Here is a 23,255-nt window from a genome sequence, read left to right as displayed (position 1 = left end):
CTAATCTCGACGATTCCCGCAGCACTGTATAATATAATGCAGGATCGCTGGTCGTTGAATTATCTGTGTCGAGGACAATTTGGTGATAGACTTTGGCGAATAGTGCATACCGGAATGTACAATGCATGTATATAGATATATAAATAGTATATATATAGTGTGGTACACTAGCTGTAACAGGATCAGAATACAGTTTAGATCGATGAGGCTGTTTGTTTTGGAAATAGGAGCCAGCAGTTGCCACGATACATTAAATTGGCAAGATTATTATTCAGTCAAATTGAATCTTTGTTATTTATGACGACTTATGACACAGCCTACGCTCCGGTGCTTCTAAAATTACACTCATCCGCTTATATCGTGACACGATTCTCCATCTTCTACATAATTAAATAGTGTTTCTAAGACATATTCTTAGCAGGTACCAATTAATCCGATAAAATCCAGAAGATTGTCAAGTCCTCTCGAAGGATAATCGTTTATTAAGATCGTAATTAAATTACCATTGAATGTATATCTCGTGGCTGATGAGTCGGACTGAAATGGATACGGGAGAGACTTCTATTGGCATTTGGCACGTAGCACGGACGTTTTGAACGTTTTATGGCTGTACGCCTAATTAGTAACGATCGTTAGACACGCGCGTGTAGAGTAGATTGAACGGTGCCCTGTGGCAAAAGTAATTATATCGATGACAGGCATGTGTACAATGGAGATGCGCGTCAACGTTCAGATGATGCGGATGACCTTCTATTTCTACCGTAATTCGTTCGATAGAAGAGCGCCAGCCAAAACTGACCAACGCCACGTCGCTCTACGCCGTTTCCATCAGACGTCCTTCCCGTTCGATGAAAACTCATCCATTCACCTAAACGTCATTTCCGCACATTTCCCAGCGACCCTACACATTTTCCTATCGTACTCGGAATCGGACTTCATTAAAACCAAATCCACCTCGTGTAAAGATTTCTATCAAACGTTTGATGGATTGTGAAATTTAAAGATAACAGATATCATAATCTATATATACTATATGCATTGGAACCTTTTTTTTTAACACAACACAATGCATTTTTATCGTCGATTAAACAGCTGACAGTTTAATAAAAAGGTTAATGCTTTATTTACTCTGCATTTTTACAATCACTGCGTGTTTTTACACTATGTTTACGAGTCTATATATATTTATAGTTAGTTGAATGACGTCATTAGGTTTAGGTTAATATCATTTGCCATAGCAGAACCAATTATTTTTACATGATAGCAATAATTTTTATTTCAATAATAAATGAAGATAAGGTACTTTATGCGAGGATTTATAAACTGTATAGGAATAAAAGCGACAAAAAATTGTCTTCTTCAGTTTTACTGAATAGAGCCACGGTACTATTGAAACCACATCATGAAAGCTTATTTATTAACTCTTCTTTTGATTTGGTCTGCAATTATGGTCAGTAATGTGTTGTCATATGATACGTCTAGCGTGAAATATACAATGTGTTTAAGGACTCTGCCAGTGCATAACGTATGTATATAAATGGTCCTTGTACAATCTTAAAAATCTTTATTTAAAAATATTAATTTTTGCTAAATTTTTGCACCAGCTGGATAGACCACTTACCAAAGAAGAATGGAAAGTATATGTTGAAGAACACGAATATTGTAAAAATAAGGTTGATGATGTATAATATCGCTGAAAAATTTGCTGTAAACAAAAACCTTAGGATTTACTGAATTCGGATTATTTTCTTGCAATGTGCTTCTTCCTATTATGTGACTGATAGAAGAAAAAAAATAAAAAGATATTTGGAATTATGTTTAACCAAATTTTCTTAGGATTCAAATATACATATTACTTTAAGGGGGCTCTCCCTTCTAAATTCTATAATTTAGCATCCCAAATATGGAAAAGTCTTGTGAGTTGACTAGGCGTCTCAGATAACGAATTCAATATTTCACTCTTCTTACGTGACATAATGCAGCAGCTCACCCGTTAATGGACATTGCAAATAGTCATAGATTTTTCACATGGTACAGATGGAAAATTAGTTGTTTTTTCTAAGAAAAGATCTGGGTGAGCTGATAACAACAGGTGTGATAACACTTTCTAATCTCTAGTAATTATATTAAATATTATTTATATTTCTCATACCTCGCTCTTAAAGTTTACGAGCGTGATAAATAATAACAATCTTCCCAAAATATCTCATTCGTTGAGCAAAATCTTCCGTAATCCCAGTCGTCTGCCACATTGAAATGCAATTAACTCGTTACTTGGATATAATCCGAGATCGCTCATAATCTTCAGGTTGGTGACCGAATAATTTAAGAGAGAAAATAAAAAATGAAATTTGTCAGTGTGCTTGGTGCGAAGATGGAAACTTAGCGAGTCACAAGAAGGTTGAATTAATTTATCTTTCGTAACTATATATCGCCGTTTACTTTCTGAAAGCACGGGCTGATATGAAAATCTCGGCAATTTCGGTAGAGAATTTGCGAAACTTAGTTGGAGCCGCGGGACACTGGGTAAACAAAGCCAGGAAAATCTGTGTCGAATTTGAGGTGAGAGAGGAAGTCAGCCAGAGAGAGAGAGAGAGAGAGAGAGAGAGAGAACTGGAAGAGGATATTAGTTGTCGCTTTTCCGAGGTTGCGTGGTACACTACAGGAGTATATGGGGTAGAAGAGGGTGAAAGCTTGCAAAGGGAGGTGGTTTCGCTAGTCGTGAGAAGAGGGGAGGGCGGATGAGGGAGGAGGGGGGAGTCGAGTGGGTCCGTATCAGCGAGTATGGCAGATACAGAACCCTAGTGACCTCGACGTCTGGGGAATATTGCATTGTTGTCGAGACTGTACCTGCGACAATGGTGTAATGGGCTTGTCCTGGGGAATAGCTGAATATCCGGACTCGTTCCACGCATACAATCGCGTAACTGCGTGTATGTACAGTGAAAACCCCTGCAAACTAATCCCTCGCAAAATGCTTTGCCACTTCCCCTACCCGCTCTAACTTAGCCGACCAAAGAGTATCAACTCCCAAGCCTCGTATTTGCTCGGAAATAATTCACGGACCATAACTTGTCAGTATCCGGCCCAGGTATACCTTACCTGATGCTACGTGATGTCATCAATTTACACGACTGGGACAATTTTGCTCCCTTACCAAAAACACTCTACGGGAATAGCGCGTGAAAAGCGCTGGAGATTAGTCGATCGGTAGATTAGGGTTACCTGCTCTCTTTTTCATCTCAATTTATATCAGGGTAGAGCAAATTGATGTAGCACCCCTTCCACCCTTCGACTCTCTCAAAGTTCTTCAGAGAAGGGGCTCTTGTAAGTGAACGAGATAGTTTCTTATAGCTACATACAATATTAAAATTTCCACTAGCTCTCTTCTCAAATGTTGCCCTTCTTTGATTAATGAAACTTTTACAGGGGAAGAGAATCCAATAAAGCTTATGACATTTTTTTGTTATAATTGATACATTAACCTTTGACCTACAAATAAGATTTTACCCAACTGACTTATAAAATGATCTTCTATGCCTTTATCCGATATTCAAACTAATTACCGTGAAATCCTTCCAGCAGAAATGATTAAATTCAACACGGTGATTGTATAATTTATCTTCAAATCCTTTTCATTGAGAAGCGAGAAATTCTTGCGGTTTTTTTGCTTAAATAGCGTATAGATAATAGGTTTCAATGGTTAAACGGTATTTGTAATTGATTCGCATTAATTAACAATGTTTAAAAATTGATACGTCAATTTGAACGTCGCTCGACGCATGATATATAGATCTCTGCTGTTACATATATAGGCTGGATAAGAAAAACAAGATTTGCAGGTTATCCTGCAAATTAAAAGATACGACAGTGGCAATGTCAGTAAGTTTCTGTTTCTTTTCCGTTTGTTTAATCGCAGGAGAGCCGCTGGACAGCTATTTGCACGCAGTTCAATGCTATGCCCGGTGTATTTCTCGCTTTTCCGTTTGAGAAGGCCAACTTCGGTTTCGAAACTATTTCACGCTTTGGGAAAGGAAACCGGTGAGCGACAAACGGCGAAGAAACAAATGTGACCACTGCACTGCACGTAACATATATTTCTGCAGGAGGTTGCGTCAACTTGTGCATTTTTCCTCCCGTTTCGCCCGAACTCTCCGGCATATCATCCGGATAAACGAAATTACACTTTTTTCTTTTTTAACAAGGTAATGCAAACCAAACCGAATTGAGTGGGAGGGGACGGGAGTCGAAATAACGTCAATATAGAGCCGAATGGTTTTGGATTCTAGCATGCCGCAGGCCAGGAATAATTCTAGGGACAAAATAAATTTCGGTGGAGCGGCGAGGGTTGCTTTCTGTCGAGCGGAAATCAAAATGGAGGAAAAGCTAGATGACAGGTGCGGTCAACGCACATGCACCGTGTCGATTTCCACGTCCCCACGCGAACTGTGCGCGTTTCCGGAACGTAGCTGTGGAACCTCGGACATTTTTCATCCCCCAAATACCGTGCCAGTTCCGGCATCGACCAATCCACTGCTCGTGATTTTGACAAAAATTAATCGAACGTCCAGAATCCCTTCTTCCAATTCTTCCAGCCCAGTCTTCGATAGCTCAATCTTCAACTTTCATACGCCTATTCGCTTCCTAATTATATATATATATATATATATATATATATATATATATGCATCCTGAGGTCAATCGAGGGTTAACAGCCCGACAACACTGATTATCTTAAATCAAAAAGCCAGATACCTCTACTTCCAAATCGGATCGTACTCGATAAATTCTCAAAACAATTTCTTTTACTCCATTTTAGAAACTTTTATCAAAACCAGCTCATTGAAGCTTGCCACAAACATATATATATATATATATATATACGTGTAGCACGTTGATTATTTAGAGGTGTAGATTGAATTTTTAAATGTGCGCAGTGTGACTTCTTTGAGAATCAAACGAATCTTTGAGGCGAATAATACTGTAGGTTAGACCGACTGGAAATTTCGAAGGTTCTTATTCGATGAGTTATAATTTAAGCCGAAACCAGGCGAGGAACAAAGCGTCGGTGAGTATAATCAGCAAGTTTTCAGTGGAGGTTCGCTCGTGGGGTCGAAGAGGAATAATCGATGCTGGATGAAGAAGGATAGTGGTAGAGGTGGGAAGAAGATCGATCGTAGGTGGCAGACTGATAGGACCGTGAGTATCAGTGGTGGAAGTAGAAGGCGGAAGGGGGAGTGGTGGGGGTGGGGGGAGATCAGTCGATGCTGGTAGTTTTTGGATCGAAGAGAGACGAGAGTGGCAGAAGAGAGGAAAACGCGAAGGTGGAAGGAAGCGAGGCGAGGGTAAGAAAGCCCGATATGTTCTGCTCTGGAAAACAGAGTTGCATTTCTCTCGGGGAAAAGTCGTTTTCTCGCCTCGCGTCGCTTGTTTACCGGGGGTCATTTATAATTTCCATTGTACGCTGGCTGCCTCTCATGTTGTATGACGTCTCGATGTCCTCGCCACCCTCGCACCCCTACACCTTCACCCTTACAACCCTTACAAATTCGATTCCTCACTGCAGATCCAAATATATCGATACGAATCCTCGTCCTTGTCACTCGATTGATCTGTACGATTCGTCGGTTTAATATATTCTATATATATATATATATATACAGGAATAAAACAAAATAATTAATAGATATTTTTATCAATGTACGGAGCGAAGGATAAATTTGCCAAATGAAATTTATAAAAAATCTGCGGGTAATATCTTATTGCTGCGTTACGAGATAATTTATTTAAAATCTCACCATTTTCAGACATGCAAGTTGGCAAGAAGTTTATTTTAGACTAGGAAATGAGAATACTTGAAAATAGCAGGAAAAGAATTAGTGGATGAATGCAGAGCGAAGGACAAATGTATTATGTATTATTAGGAGAAATTTGTGATCCGTGTGTTCGGCTGGTGTAACGCCTACGTTTCCTACACGAGCGTAACTGCTGTCGCACGAAAGAGAGAAGCAACGACGAAACACGCGCTGTTACGTTGCAAGAACATGCTTTATCAGACTTGTCTAATTTTGCCTACGTTCCCTAGTCTTGTCCAGCACTGTTGATCACACGCACGCACGCACGCACGCACGCACGCACGCCTGCACGCAGTTGCAAAATGCACGACCTAATAACCGTGAAAGGATTTACCTTGTTTTTTCCCCGAGTTTCGTAATATCGAACTATCGAACGCTTTCCACTCCCGAGTAACCAATTCCTATTCGATCGATCTTTTTTACTCGATCGGTGCCAAAGAAAACTACACGACTGTTCAAAATGTTCTTGAAAGTTCTGTGTTATATATATTAAGAGTGGATCATCTCGTAGGTATCCCCCCCCCCCCCCCCCGGGTCAAAGAGAAGATAAGTACGTCAAAAACGAGAAAGTTCTTCATAATTCTTTATTACATTTTTCTTGCCATTTGCACCGGTACGCTCATACTATTTATCATCCATATACCGAGCAAGATAACGAATTACACGCATTTCTTACTTTTGCGCGATAACACTGTACTTGCGATAAACCCCTTTCACAAATGGAAAATAGCATAGCAGAGTACTCGGTAAAATCAAATTAATATTTTCTTTTCTCTTCGCGATAAGAGCGGGAAAGCTGCAGAAATGTCACGATAAATCTCCCGTGTGATTAGCTCCGCAATTAAACATATGGCCTATGCGCATTTACCTTTTGTGATCACGCAAACAGTTTTCTAAATAATTACTCAATATTTCGCCACGATCCAATAATCGTGTCGTGCTTATTCCGTTCGTTCGGTTCTTGTCGGAGAATTAAATAGTAAAGTTGAGTGTATATTCTTCAGATCGATCATCCTCCGTTTCATCGAGTTTGATTTTCGAAAACATAGCGAAAAGTTGCGCGAGAGTATCCCAGGGAGCAGGTGAAGTAACGCGCGTATAACTTTCTGGATAATAAGAGGAGAACAGATGGTAAGGACGAATTAGGAAGGGAGTAGTATACTATACGTAGGTAGTGTATCTCGGGCTCCCGGAACACGCCTTATCACTTATCATAACTCGTGCTCGCTCGTATTCTCAGGCTCCGCGTTACATACCGTGTTTGACCCAATAACCGTGACACGGTTTCTTTTACGTTCCTTTCGTCTTTTCCTTCCGGCGATTGCATGAGAATCCAATTGTTTCTGTCGAACGACTTTATCGCGAGCAATAAATCCACGCTGCACTGGATCGCAATTGGCTGGAACAAAAGAGGCACACATTCAGTGACGACACTCTCTCGATCCTCCTGTCGTCGCGCTGTATTGCACACCAGTCAACCAAACCCATCATCGAACTGTTGCCTGACTCACTTAACATTTAAACAAAGGAAAAAAAAACATTATTTTCCATTGTTTTCAACACTATTTACACTGTTCTCCCATAAACGTAAATAAGAATCTCCAAAGTAATCTTTATACTATTATTATATATATAGATTTGCTTGCAGAGTTTACGCTGATCCTCTATAGTTATACCGCAACAATCTACATTAATTACTTTAGATACTTAAGAGAAAATTATTTTTCACTAAATTAGCTTTTCTAATGAGAAGATCAGATGGACATTTGGAGTGGCTGATAAGCCAGCTGAAATCAGATTTTTAGTAAACTTTTCAATATATTATTTCTTTTCAGCCTATGCATTCATTTTTATCGTTCAATTTCACGCAACGCTACACGCTTGTCCACTGCGATGGTATATGTATAGCACGAATGACAATGAGAGGCATTTTCATTGCTCGTGCAATTATCGTGATCCATTACTTTCCAGCCAATTATTACCAGTGCATCGGTAATCAAGTACAAACTCATGCAATAGGAATCTGAGAGAGATTACAGGATAGATACGGTTTTCCGGTTATATACCAATGTCGTCCTTGTCTGTGAATTTCAGTGAAGTTTGAAACAACGTGGAATGAAATTTATCAATATATTTTAAATGGCGAGAGATTTGATATTTATTTAATTAAAGGCCGCTCGTTTATTTATGTACTTTGCTATCGAGGGAAAAAATGCTCGAGCTGTCGTGACCGGATGTTGTCGTGGATGGATGCTGCATTGAATACGGATGATTTGTTCGATTGCGTGGCAGTAAAAAATAATGCTCCTGTAAAATACAGAAATGCCAGCGATGAGTAATAATGAAAATTAATAACATACAAATAACTTTGATGGCTTTCGCGAGCATGCACCGAGGGTCCGTAGCTCGTAGTTCGACACACTTGATAGAATAAATTCTCCTCTACCTATATATATATATACATATATATAACTCAGGAATTCCTCCAGAAAACCGTCTTATGAATTTTCTCATATAAAACTATAACTTCTTCAATTTCTATATATTCTTCTCAAAGACGAGATCAACCTAAATGAAATTTAATAATTAACGCGAATCAGCCGATAAGTGAGAAAATGATTGCAGTTTATCGATGTTTGTCCAGCTTCGTTTGTGGGCTGAGTATGTAATTTCGTCAAGTGTATAACTCGATCGATTAAAGCGAGCACGACACGTTGCGTTGCTCGCGTCACAATGTTTGACTTTATCTGTGCACGCGCACGATTGGCCATGTATTATAATCGCTTGTTTTTGTAGAGAAAAAGGCAAGTAAGAATAAATAAATACACAAGAGAACAACATAGTTTGTTTGGATAGATCACGAGCACGATATATAGGAGCGAAAGAGAAGGATGAGATAACGAAATTTAAGATATTTGATATGCTCGCGAGCAAACCCCTTTGATTCATCGTGATTGAGATAGAATATAATATTGCGTTATATCGTAAAATATATTCGTATAGGAAAAACTGCGAGCACCTGAGAGCATACGCGGTTATGCATTATAATTACGTATAGACGCTTCCGAGAGAAAATACCAGCGCAGCAGGCTGCAGTAGCAACCAAGCCAGCCAGTCTAACGACTGTGAGTCACGAGCAAAAATTATGTGCGACGAGAGTTACCGTCCGTGTGTTAATCTCGTGTAAAATTCTCCGCGCATCAAAACCAGCAGTTCCACTTATTCTAAGAAACTGATACCACGCGATAACAATATATATATATGTGCGCAAATAGAATCGCACCTTCAGCAAAAATTAAAAAGCCACGCTTGTGCCTCGTATTTCCCGCAGTTGGCGAGTACTCTGCTTACATGCTCTCCCTGTGTGAATTCTTTTATCTATCTGACAAAAGGGAGAAGAAAAAGGGAGTACATCGCTTAATGTTTCACGACTCTTATACTTTTTCCACCTAAGGATAAAATAATATTAAATCAACCTGACTCGTATAATATCTTTCCATAAAATTATTCTACGAGCGTTAATTCATTCTTATAATACTGTACACGTGACGTCATTTTCTACAGGAGTCGATGCACTTTTTTTGGCCTTTTTAATGGAGCGTATCATTGTTTTCACGCTTAATTGAACCAGTCTAGCGATATAGGATAATGTGTATTACCGCGTAGCGTGGGTGAAATTTTGATCTTGAATCTGGAATCTTTGCGTGAAATGAGATGATACGAGAGAGAGAGATTCGGGCAATCAAAAGTACGGTAAAGCAAATATGAATATGCAGGTGATTTCCATACGCTACGCCAACGATACAGGAATTACGGCTAATCCCGAGTATGCGTTATGCAATGACGTTCTACGTGTTTTCTGTTTAAACATTAAACTTCGAACATAGCCTGGCTGATACAATGATGCTCCGAGCACAGTCAAATTTTCAATGGAAAAACTGGCGTTTTCCAGCGTTTTTCCAAATTTCTTTCGCGTCGTTACTTCCATATTCATATCGCGGGCAAGGTTAATTTTGTGCAACAAAGTAACGTTGATCAAGCGATATATTGTTTCATTAATATATTCCACCGTTTGTTCCGCTCTATTATCACGAAGAATAACAATTAATTTCATTCATTCGCTGCCGCGACTTAATTGGATCGTCAATATTTTCAAATTAATCAAGCGAGTCCAGCGAGTGGTCAGATTTCGAATTAAAATGTCGGAGAGTTTTTTCCCCAATGGTATAAATATTAACCGATTTTCGAAAGGCCCCCTTTATATAATTGAAATTTTCTTCGGGATTTTACCGTAACAGCGAGAAATGCAAAACTATATACACACGGCCAGTCGTATGTCTTTCGTGTTAAAGCACAGCCAGTTCATTTTTATGATAACAATACACGGCTTAGCATACACTGTGTGTTATACATGTTCCAAGACCATGATAATATTCCTGCACAAATAGTAGGTACCTCGCTATATATTTGACAAATGCAAATTTTCCTTCCTCCAAAATTTTAGTAGGGTCTTTTAAAGAGAGATCACATATTTGTCCATTACAATCTGTGAATAAATCGAGCAAAGTATTAGCTTCCAGGTCCATTTGCTTTATTTGATTTCAGTTTATATGTAACGGAATATATCGAGAGCCTTTGCTTCGTACACTTAACAATTAAAAGCGTTTCGTGCAACAGTGTAAAACGCATGCTAGAGACTATCTCACGGAAAATGTGATTCATTCGTACTTGTGCGGACTATTCTTGGCAAGTTTCAACGACATATATTGCACTGCTAATTTGCTGTGGCAGAATTACAGTAATAAAACGTAGCGTCGTTTCTCTGCCAATCGTAAAAGCTATAAATTCGAGCGAAAGAAAAGTTTGACAATTCAGCTCGACGGAGGAAATCTTGCTGCAATATTTCATTTTGCATCAAAGCTCGCGTGGTTTCCCCGCGACAAGGTCCAGCAGTTTTAGCATCGATACGACTCCAGCTGGAGGAGTTTGCACGTGCCACGCATATTCGCTCGAAGCGAGCAAGCCTGCGAATATCTCCAAAGAGGAACTCCAAAAGGACAAGGGAACTTACGGAAGGAGCACGTGCAACACTCCACAGATTTGCACATACACACTCTCAAACATTGGCCCACGTGACATTTCCATTGATTAGTTATTCGTGCCAGCGTGCTACACATATGCAATCAGGGTGCTTCCAGAAATTGCTCAATTTTCTCTAACGGCCACGTGCCTACAAACTGCTTCCAATCCGACCAATAAACGTCTAATTAACTCTTTCCAAATCAATCCTTATTTTCAATTACAAAAAGTGCATATATATATATATATATATATATATATATACACAATCTTTTGCCTGAATCGTGTAAAAACTTTTCTCTCGTCCCTGATTGACAACTTGTTATTTTTTTTAGATAGATATAGCATAAGTATATACATATATATACGTCATAGTTTTTATCGAATCGTCGTTATTTAATTCCTCTGCTCCTTATTATTTCGAAGGAATCGAGTGGAAAGTTTATCAATCACGAGCAACGTGGGATTTTGAAATTATTCGAGCAAGAGCTGACAGAAACACAAGCGTTATGATATAATGCTAGAGCGAGCGAGACGAGGGGACAGGAATAAGATCCTACGGACCATGGCTAGAAGCAGCTGTATCCGCGTATATCAGAATTATGGCACATTTCCCTTATGGCCTTGCCTGGCAGGATACCGAGATTATCTCCTATGTAAGAGCGATCGCAGTCCAAGCAACGACTTTATAATCAATTATAATTCAGAATAATCGCATTAGAGGTATTTTCAATCGAGGGAATAAAAGAGTACGTGGCATTGAAATCGATATTGCGAACGAGCGGTTAACGAATTAAATATACGCCTGTCACACTGAGCTATGACGTCACGATAATTCTCATTCAACGCACTCTATACGTTAGCTCCATCGTCTGTAACATATATATATATATAGCATATTCCATTTACACAGCGAGGTGAAAGGTAATACATTTGATTATTTCCCGCTACCAAAAATTTCCCATTACACTTTATCGCGGTAGATCAGTCTCGTCGATCGTTTTCAAATACCACGTTAAACTATTAGCGACACCTTTAAAATGTGTGTATTACGAAATTAAGATAACACCGGAAGATTGTGCATTGTTCATCGTGTTAGGTTTTTTCTCACGTTCATCCTCCTTTTAAATAAGCTACCATTGTTTCTCCACCGCGTCTCACGTTGCAGGTGAAATTTTCTCGTTTTCGTATCATAGCTGATCTCACAGAGCTATCGAGAGAGCGTGAGAATATTTGAAACTGTCGGTGATCCCTTTAACGTTTCGTGGCAGTGCATCGTTTTCTACGAGTCAATTTATATCAGTGACAAGATACAATGAAAACATTTAAAGCCACGTAATTGAAATCACGCAGGTAGCAATTACAGCTTCCCATTGAATCACAAAGAAGCGTGGGAATTTAGTGAAAACTCGGATTAAAGACTGCAATTTCTTTGATGCTTTTTCATCGGTAGCTTCGCGTTCAATGACACGGCCTCTCCTCTGGTTTATGAATCGTTAATAAAACGTCAAAGCGTCGTGTGCCATAAATTGCAGGAGGTTATCCACTTGATAATGTAAAAGTGTCAGGGGGAGATTTTCGTACGTGTAGAAGCATTGGAGGCTTTTGGAACAGTCCTCACTAGAGTCTCGGTGCACTAAATTTTAAAGATAGCCATCTAGCTCCTTTTGCCTGGTCTTTGGTCACTGTTTGGTCAAATATTTGAGACAGCCCTTTTCTTCCCCGAGTCTCGACTCGACCAGACTTGGTCCGACCAGTGCCCGCGCCTCATCCCTTTTCTCCTCACTCTCGAGCACACCGCACCTTCAGACCACGTGGTATGTTGACTCGATCTCTTTATATATAAAACCCGCATACGACTTTTCACAAGAAAAGTCTCTCACCGACCCTAACCTAACCTAAACCGACACCAGACTCTTTCCTATTAAATTTTGCGAAAGTACTTTTAACGATGAACTGCTCTGCCTCTCGACACTTTATATATATATATATATATACAAGTATATATTAATTAATCACAGCACATACACACACTCGTTAACACGTTAGTCAGAGACACGAATCCTACACGCGTGTGAATTTTTTTTTTTTCGTAAATTCCAATTACAGCAGCTCTGGAGATGGATATATATATATATATTTTTTTCCCGTGCGAAACATCTAATATTTTTTTCGAGCCAATGTGTAGCATCGATCGAACGCTAAATGTATATCGCAGTGCAGCGAGCAAATCATTTAAACGCTGCATAAAAACGTTTTACCTCGTACACGAGAGCGTCTAGATGTCTTTTTCTATTTGACTTTATTGTCGACAGCACTCAGCCCTACTTGCTCGTCGATTTTCATAAAAGAGAAAGCCGGAGATGAAGAGCACCTGCAGTAACTGAGAATTGTTATTTGGGAGAGCATATAGTTGTTAAATATACCTTCGAGCAGTACGAGTCTCGCCATCTCTCTGCATTCATAATCCAAATTTTCTCGTAAAACTTTTCCAACGAAAATCGACTTCAATTACATATATATACGCAACATCGCGTACCGTTTAACGATTTACCTCCGAAGCATGCTTAATTAACGTTTGAGCAAATGGTCCATGGCCAAACTACGGCTCATCTTACTGTAACTTCTTTACAGTTATGCGGTGTTGAAGCGTACCGCTTAATTGGCTGGAGATCCGTCCATCGATCCTTTCAATTAAAGCTTTAAAACGTCTTCCTTCCTCCTTGGCAATTCAATTTTATGCGACTTGTCGCAAACAGTAAGAATTTTTTTCTTTTTCAACTTTTCCTACTTCGCGCCAGATGCTAATGATCGATTATCGCGAGAAAAAGACCTCGATTCTCTTGGATAAAATTTTGCACGATTATTCGACCGATATACGTGTATGTATATATGTGTAGATGCATATAAGTGATACGCAAAGTACGTGCAGCATTCATGGTGCTAAATTTTAAAAGCATGCACATAATTACTTATATATATATATATATATATATATATAGTTTGGGAAGTTCATCTTTATTAAGAGAGCGCGTGTCTTTAGAAGTTTGCTGTTCCGCTACACGCGCCTTATACTATATAACTTTCGTCAGTCTTAGGATAATTTATAATTTCCATTTGGTCGGGGAAATTTGAGCGACCTCGTTCCTTAGAGGATTAAAGAAGATCATGAAAGTAATCGTTTATTATAAAGTAAGTTACAGCTACGTTTCGTTGTCCGTGCGCCAAGTAGAGCAAAGAGTGTGCGGCTACCTCTTTATACACCGTGCAATTAATACAAGCAGCAATAATGTTTAATTGAGCAATCAGCTAATTAATAGGTGCGCCTGATCGACTCGAACAAAACCACGTGCCAAATAAGGATAACGTAGAGGAAAATATGTGAAACTCGATGGAGAAGAACATTTTCATACAGGATTCGGAGCACTTATATCGATATTAACCAAAACTATGCGAGTCTAATCTAAAATTAATTAGCGATGGTCAAGCTTATTTTAAATGGTGCCCCACATATACGAGAGGTTAATCGCGCTCCCATCCCAAAGTTCAAGTACAATTTTCTTGCAGTTAGCTAAAAGCTAAACTCAATATACTCGCCTATCTCTACGCATATCTGTATTAATCCTTGCTCCCTCATTGATTTTATTTGCATACCATCCATAATTCTGCTCCAGTGAAATACTTTGGAACCAAAGTTTTGATCGGTGAATGCTCGGCACGATTAATCAATTAATTCGACGTTTTTGCTGCAAATGAGTGACGAAACGAGTTTTCAATTGAATCAAAGTGGAGCGATGGCAGGTGTTTAGAAACAAAAGATAACGAATATTGTCATCGTGCAAACGAGGTTCTTAAAGAAAGGGTGCCCTCAAAGCCTTATACCCGGCCCTATCTACTTTCACTATTAATCAATCCTTCTTCTAACGAGGCGAGGCTTTGAGAAGCGAAAATGATCAAATCAACCGTAAAGTGAAAGAGTCCCGAAATTTCAATATTTCTCTCCTATTCTTCTCCTCGATCATGAATGTGTAAAGACTCAAAAACAATTCCAATTTCATTATTCTCTTCCACTCCATTTTTTAAGCTTCAACGCCGTAGATGCTTTTTACGCACAATTCAGTGTTATTAATAGTGCGAGTTCTTACATTTCCATCCATTGCTTTTGTTCTTATGTATGCCATTATCCGAAAAATTACGGTTTCACGGAAAGTATGCTATAATCGTATTGTTTATTTTTAAACAGTTTTTTTTAAATGACAAACGGATAATTGAACAGTTTTTTCACTTGTGCTAAAAGAGGATTACATTTTTAAATCTGTCAGAAACAAATTAATTAAATGTTACATATATATAGTTCTAGGAAAATTGGCAAATTTCGTATTTAATTGTCAATTTGGTTATTATTATTTCTTTCATTCCAATTTTAGAATTAAACGATTTGAATCGATCCAAATCTATATTACAATTAAACCCAAGTTTTGCAATTTGAGTAAAAGTGCTGGTAGTAATTACCATATCAAATTAATAATTACAACTGTAATAAAAATCAAATTTATAGTGAGCTGGTTATTCTTACTCAAATAACTTTAGCACAAGCAGCGTATTGATTCCCTTACACATATTTACAAAAGCTATCTATCTGGCATAGCAGAATAATACAATAAAGGGCAGTCTTAATTATAGCAGTTAAATTGGTTTTATTGATTCTATCACATTTCGAAGATTGGCAAAGCAAGGTATTACAAACAAAATACATTATTGGGCAAGTGCAACAAAACAGGAATGGAAGGCACGAATCACCACACATATATCTATATATATATATATCATTATATCGATTTGTTATAAATTAGCACCGGTTAAAATATATGCGTAAAAGAGAATAAATTAGTGGAAAATTGTTACGATTATCGAGTGTGAAGTAAAATGTGGGAAACGAAGAGGTGCGTGGGAATCGATTTGGCGGTATAAAAATATAAACTAATTAATCCTCGCGTATAGCGGCGGTAATTTGGAGCGCTGTAACGTATTTTACGTTTAAATCACGTCATTCCACGGATCAAAGTTCGGAAGCTGCGGGCAACGGAACAACATTGAACACTGGCGCCAAACCGGTCAGTAATTGCTATTGTTGCCGAGGCGTTAAATTTCCGCAGCTGGATGCGCGCGATTCCCGCGAAGAAGAATCGCAAAGAGTGGATTCCGTTGAAAAACGGTTCGGCCCGCGTTGGGGAGCTATAATTATTTACCATTGCCATCATCGCTCCACGCGGAAGCGACCAGCACCACCTTTCAAGCATTGCCAACCACGCGAGACCCGATGGATCAAGCTAATTCGCTCCACTTTGCCACGTCAAACGTTTCCACTCTCCCCCCCCCCCCCCCCTCACTCCTTCGTAAAATTCAATCCTTCATTCCTTGCAAGCAACAACAGCAAAAAATCCATAGTACCGTTAATCTCGTTTATAATTTCGACAGGAACAAAACTTCCCTCAGCTATATTTCTTCTAATATAAAATGAACGAACGTTTTCGGTTATCGAAAAATCTCCCTTCGTTATTATTTCAATAGAAAAAGACTCTATGAGAATCGAGTGGGAAAAATCTTTATTCTCGATAGCCTCGTCACGTATAACCGTGAAACGCCTTGGCTTATCACGGGATGCAAATCTTCCGATATGATTCATTTTCGCATTTCGTTCGACTGAATTAGTTCGACGCTGATAACGCTGTTGCGCTGTGATAATTAGATATACATAATGCATAGTGTGCACAGTCCTCTACGTGCCTTCTATAACCATGTCTGAGAGGAATTATTATCGGCGCGAGAATATCAATGCAAGCTGGCAAAGGTTATTTCCTTCTCAAAACACAACTCACTTATAAGATATTACAGCTGTCAGCTCTCATTTTTTTTACAAACAGCGGACAACGATAATTTCAGAATTATTACAATTACATACAAAATTTTATACATATAATGCATATCGAGTTAAATGCAACTGTAATTTCGGGTGGGATTTCGAAGGTGAGACAATAAAACTGCGGTGGGATATCCGACGAGTGTTAATGAGACAGTATTTTTAGTCGACTAATGTATTACAAAATTAGCGCATTTTATCCTTCATCCCCCAGAAGAATTACGAGCTTCGTCGACACGCTCCTAAATAATGTAACTGTTTGATCACCGAGGAAGATAAATGTCGATTGAAAATATATGTATATACGACAGTTGAATGTCATGCGAGGGATAAGGGCTTTTTGTATGATAATATTCCTGTTTCGGTGTATGCGGTGTCAAGGCCTGTACATCTTTATTAATCAACAATTGAATTGACGTACCGACAACACTGCTGGTGCTTGGTATACATATATATACATATAGTAATAGCAGTAGTATTAGTATATAGTAGAAGTAGTAGGAAAGCTTTTACACAGGAATATACTCGAGGTTTGTTTGATTTAGAGCTTTCTCGACATACTAAAAGGTTTATCTTGGAGGAGGCAGCAGCGGGTGCGTTGTGCTCATCCTGCACCGAGTCCTGAGCGCGTACCACTCGAACTGTAATAATGATGCACGTAGGTATAGTATACTGCTTTACACACACGTTGACGCACTTTCGACTCCTATTCCATGCGGTATCTCGTATACTTAGTGTTCTCCCTCCGGTGTAAACCGTGTTACATATGTATGCCTAGATGTTACATCTCCTCCCCCCCCCCCCCCCCCGGCCACCCTCACTCTTTCACTACACTCTCGCTATACACAAACCGCTAAATCTCTGATACTCACTCGTGTGTACAGAGAGCCATTATTTTTTAATTCTACCAAGCAAAATTTGTCGTCCAGTGGAAAAATAGTTCGAGAATAAAACTTGCAGGCACTACAACGGAATAAGCTGAAGGGTCGAGACTGCGAAACGTTATAATAGAATTACGCTCGAATGACTGGACGGTGCTCTTAAAAATGAAACGAAGCAAGTGTCTTGTTACAAAAATTTTACTTGAAATATACATGAAATTCTTAGCTATTCGGTACTATTATTAGTACAGTGCCAGACTCCGCTCTTTATATTTGCACGTGGTCCATTTTTATGAATCGACTGCACGCGTAAGCCGTGATTATCGAAGTTTTGCAAGAATGCGAAACCGATATCGCGGAATATGTTGATCGAATGGCCACTGCGAAATTCCTCTCAGAAAATCAGTTTTTTCAAAGACTGCATGTTTTTTTATCGTATTGTGAAATGTTATAGCTCCATTTTATAAACTCAATATGCTATGCTGGGATTTCTGTATTGTTGACGAGTCGATTATTGGATTATTGATTAACTGTAATTGAATAGATTTTATAGACAGTTTTGAGATAAATCCAAATTGAATTGTCAAAAAGTTGTGTATAATTAAAAGAGTAGCCTCGACATGTATACAGGTTTAATAAATTTTGAATAGTGAGGAATATGTTTATTTTGGAAGAGAGAACGAATTGTGTACCAACTTCTCGAATAGGTATTTAAAAATGAAGCTTTAAGATGATTAAAGTGGCTTTGTGGAATTAGTGCTGAGTTAAATACGAGGATCAGATTATTATTAGCCGAGTTGAAGATTCGGGTAATTGGAGTTGGAAAGTGGGCCTATATATATACGAGATGCGCTATAACGGGTGGAGGTGTGTCGACGTACGTGTTCGAAACCAATTGGAGGACTGAGCGTTTCGCGACGAAAAACTTGGCCAAACCTTGGCAGTTCAATGAATAACAAACGAATAGGAGCATTTCGCTTACGCCGAGCTCACTCGGCACTCGAAACCAGACCCCTCGACGACCCACAACGTCGATTCTTCTTCTCTACTCCTCATCCCCATTTTCCCTTTCATCCATCGCACCCGCTGTTTACCCTCCTTTAAAATATTCACCGATAAACGATCGTTATTACGCTCCTCCAATTTTCATTCTATAATTAAATTCTCCTCCTCTTTTTTCGATATTTTATCGTATCGCCATTCAATTATAATCCAAACACTACTATCGCATAAATTATCCTACTTAACAACACCATTATATATGTGTAACGGTTGAATTATCGTCCAAACGGTTATTTATTTTCGTTCCAATACATCCTTCCTTTCTCCCAGCTATATATTTTCATACACGAAAGAATTAATAATTAGATAAAATAAAGCTCTCGTCGACTGACTGTTTTGAGATTCAAATGAATTGCATTTTAATTGGCGTTGATTTTCCTGAGTATTTTTCTACTGCAGGAGAGAAATTAAAATTGAGTTTCAAGCATCTTTTGAACAATAACAAAACAATTGGTAGTAGTAGAGCAATATGGGAGATTGTTTTGCTTTTGCAAAGATAACTAATTAGTATGAGAGGCTTAAATTGCACGCTTGCATAGAGATGTCAAGGGCCACGAGTTTAAGGGAGGAAAGGACGACCAAGTTGCGCGCTTGGAAGCTGGAAAGAGACGATGTATTAGTTCACACTGCACGTGTGTTTCGGAACTCAATCTTGGAAGGAAAATTTGCGCTGTAGTTTGCAACGCCCGCACGAGCACGCAATCTTGTAATGTAAGCTGATTAAGTAAGTGTACGAGGGCTCTGTCGGATTCCGAAGAGAACCTCGAAGAAAGCAACATCCCACTACCTGGGCTAATTACTCATTTCTCCAATCAGATTAATCTCGAATATCGACAACTTCAAAGACATCCCGTACTAATTCACTTGTCACCACTACTGTATACAGTACACCTCGCCTTTATGACCTGTCTGTCCTTATTGTCTCCAAGTCTCGAGTTCTCTCCAGTAGAACGGCGACGTGCCGGAGATGGATGGACCACTCGAAAATCCAAACTGCGCTACACAATCGATGATATATATATTTTCAAAAAAGATCTGCAATCTCTAAAATATTATCAGACGTGACAAATTTTTGAAATACCTGGATTATTATGACACAAATCCACGGTAGAATTGGAAATCATCCACGCTGACAATTTCTTAGATATATCCAAGGAAATTTAGGTCACTGTTAAGCCAGTAGTTCGCACGGGATTACGAGATGAACGTTGGGTCCGGTATGAATGGATCAGTATGAAGAAAGTTTGCCGTGTTCGTGGGATGAAAAATGAAGAACGTGGAAATCGGATAAGCTAATCAACCAATTCCCTGATCGCGGAGGAGTCACTCAATTATACATCACCTCCGTAGAATAAAATCTGTAGAAGAGAAGAATAAAGAGCTAGTGTTTCTCGGTATAAACAATTGAATATAACAAATTCAATGTTTTTTTTTTTAAATTAAAACGTATAATAAGTCGAGGAGGTATAGTAGCATCGAAAGTCTTTGGAAAAAAGTGCAAGTCGCATTTTAGACTGCTGGAGCAATGAGAATAGAGACGCACACTCAACTTTCTATATTAATTAGTGGTGATTTCCAGGCGCACGGGCGACAAGACTTTATATGAAGGCCGTTCTTAGTATGCCAGAAGAACAATGGCATTTCTCCTAATTTTACGTGAAAATCAGAGTGTTTTCACGTTCGTTCTCATAATCCTTGGCTGTGTTTCACGGTGACTTTAGATAATATGCACGTAGGCGCGTGAACGCTGGAGGATTAAACTCGACAGCAAGTATAAACTGTTGGATAAGACTGAATCGCGAATTTAACACGTGATACCTCTATTTGCAGCAATTATGCCATGGTCTGCCTTGTTATCTACGTCGAGCCATTTCGCATTAGCGCGATTTCCCATGTTTTCCTTTTTAAGGAACGACTCTCTAGCCTATATCTCGTTAAAAAACAAATAATTAATTCGTTCGCGATAACTCGTTTCAATCTCTCGACACCGCTATTCAATTGGCTTATAAATCTAATGAGAAAAGGTTTTGTTTCGGGTCTCGTCAAAAGCTGCTGATGTTATTTCAGGGAATTCAATTTTCCACCATTCTCTAGCTGTCCCTTTTTAAGTGCTAATACCGTTGGATTAAAGCTCTCGCGAGACTCATACTCCCGTACCACAAAATTCTCATCCTGAAAGGTACTCCGCTGTCGATATGCAAAACGTAGGTAGAGCGCACGTCAGAGATTAGAGCAGGTAAAACTCGTAACTCGGTTGTTTCGAGCAATCTTATCCCGTCGGTGCGATCTAAAACTAACCATTTACCAAATTCTTCAGCGAGTTTCGATGCACGATATATGCATAGCTCCGATAAAAATAAGCGAAAGAAAATCTTAATAGCGAGTATAGAGAATAAATTTCACAGAGTTACTTGAGTCGATAATAATTCTTTAATATCAATTCATAAATCAAAGCCATTAAATTTGATCGAATGGAGGAGTGGGCAAGGTCGACTTTATCTATTTCATAAAAAAATAATCGGGAATAATAAAAAAGATATTACGATATAAAGATTAACGATCCAGGAGCGGATGGAGGAGAGCAGGAGAGGACCAGAGGAGGAAGAAATTCAATTATTAGAGGCTCATGGTCGACTGTCAAGCCAGGTCGAATCGGTTTCATAAAAGGTTTTCAGCCTCTGAATACACAGTCTCGCGCGAACGTGTATATGTACAAGACATAATCAGTCAGTGTACATGAAAGCATGTGACCTAAGCCTTCGTTACTACACGCACACTACGCTGCACGTCCATGAAATTGCATTAGCGATCGCTGCAGCACATTCAGGCAAACTGTGTGCATTCTGCTGGCGCACATACCTCCTCCCACCCGAATGTACACTTGCACGTATTGTACGAAGCTCTAGTTAGACATATAGATCGTGTTTACTGTAGCGATACCATCAATCTCGATCCGACCGATATCTTGTCAATATACTTCTCCCACTCGCACCCTCTGTGTGTCGCTTCATTTTCCTTCAAACACCACCACCACCATCACCGCGCCGTCTCTGCTACTGCCAACAAACGTTACTAGTAATTCCTCGCTGCATACAACGTCCCATAGAATCGACGAATAAAAATTATGCAACCTCGAAAATCGCTATTATATTCCTGACTTTTATTCGCTTCTATATGTATTATATACAGCAAAACGATACTATCAGTGCAAGCAAAGTTTCGGTGAACCGTCGTAGTAAGTGATTTATCGAGGAAAAGTGTTAGGTTTTATTGGTAACACGTTGCGCCGGATATCAGCAACTCTTATACTGCCTGCGCGCTAAAAGGGAGGGGAGGGGATACGTCGATGCGAACGCGAGATGAATTTTAATGAAATACTGTCGTTCTAAAAGTACTCATCGATACGCGGTAATACCGAGGCTATAAATTATCCAATTAAAGTTTTGCACGTTTTAAAAGTGCAACAAGCTCAGCCGAATATCGATGGAAAATGCACGAAAACGCCGAGCAAAACTACACAAGTACCGTATTTATGTGCGTTGCATATTTATGCGCAATCCTTTATCATAAAATGCGGCGGCACAAGCGGAGACTAATTAACAGAATAACGTCCACTAACCGAGTCCTAACTAAGCTCATTGTTTTTTTCCCCCATTTTTTTTTTGTTCGTTTTGTTTTTCATGCCGTTCTGTCGAGAAATATACAGCAGATTTACAAGCTGTAATTGCGATGAAGCCGCGACATTACATTTGGAATTTTGTCGCGCGACGCGTGCTTGAATTATATGCGCGTAATGACGAATGGGAGGGGGGCAGGTGCGGGAATCGAATAGTTGGCGAAAGTTTTGTGATAATTGAATTTATATTGGGAGATGCAGAGGCACCGAGTTTTCGTATCGTTGCGAAGAAGGTCAACTTTTACCGTTTGCTCATTTCGCTCGTTGAGCACCACTGTTGAAGGCAAAACAGGAGGAAGGCTTCTCGATTTCTTTTCAAGCCTTGAGATAATTCGCAAAGATTTAGTGGGCCTTCGTGAAGTGGTTGGTATGCAGCTGAATATCCTAGGTCGCCTATCGCGACTCTCAATCTTCGCGAAAACGGAGGGTGCCAAGGAGATGCCAGTTTTTTTTTCGGGTAGGAGGGAGGGGGGAATTGAAGATATCCTGCGGAAGTGACGTGTCATAAGACCGCTCAAATACAAAAAGACTCGCCGATTTTTTGTCCCTTTTTTCTCAACAAATAAATTTTTCAAAATTCTATCAGCGAGCTCCAATGAGATTACAAGCTTGTCCTTAATCTTCCTCCATAAATCGCCATCAGTCACCCTTCATCATAAATATATCCTTGCAAAATCGAGAAGTACACGTTTCTTTTTCTCTTTCCGAGAGATTTCATCGTTTACACCTGCAGACTGTCATATTTCTCAGATTTTTTCTTTTTAGAAATACTGTCAATGAGA

General features: G+C 39.2%; 1 protein-coding gene across 2 annotated transcripts in view; it reads left to right on the top strand.

The window, feature by feature from the left end:
* Positions 1 to 23,255, top strand: part of LOC136776337 (extracellular serine/threonine protein CG31145) — a 37,475-nt gene that overhangs the window by 2,650 nt on the left and 11,570 nt on the right. The gene's annotated exons all lie outside the window — the stretch shown is intronic.

This window comes from Prorops nasuta, unplaced genomic scaffold (assembly GCF_024137725.1).
Source record: "Prorops nasuta isolate Cenicafe-Biocafe unplaced genomic scaffold, Cenicafe_Pnas_1.2 PNAS00009, whole genome shotgun sequence".
Lineage (NCBI taxonomy): Eukaryota > Metazoa > Arthropoda > Insecta > Hymenoptera > Bethylidae > Prorops > Prorops nasuta.
Note: the sequence above shows the minus strand (reverse complement) of the source record. Positions and strands in the feature narration are given on the sequence as shown.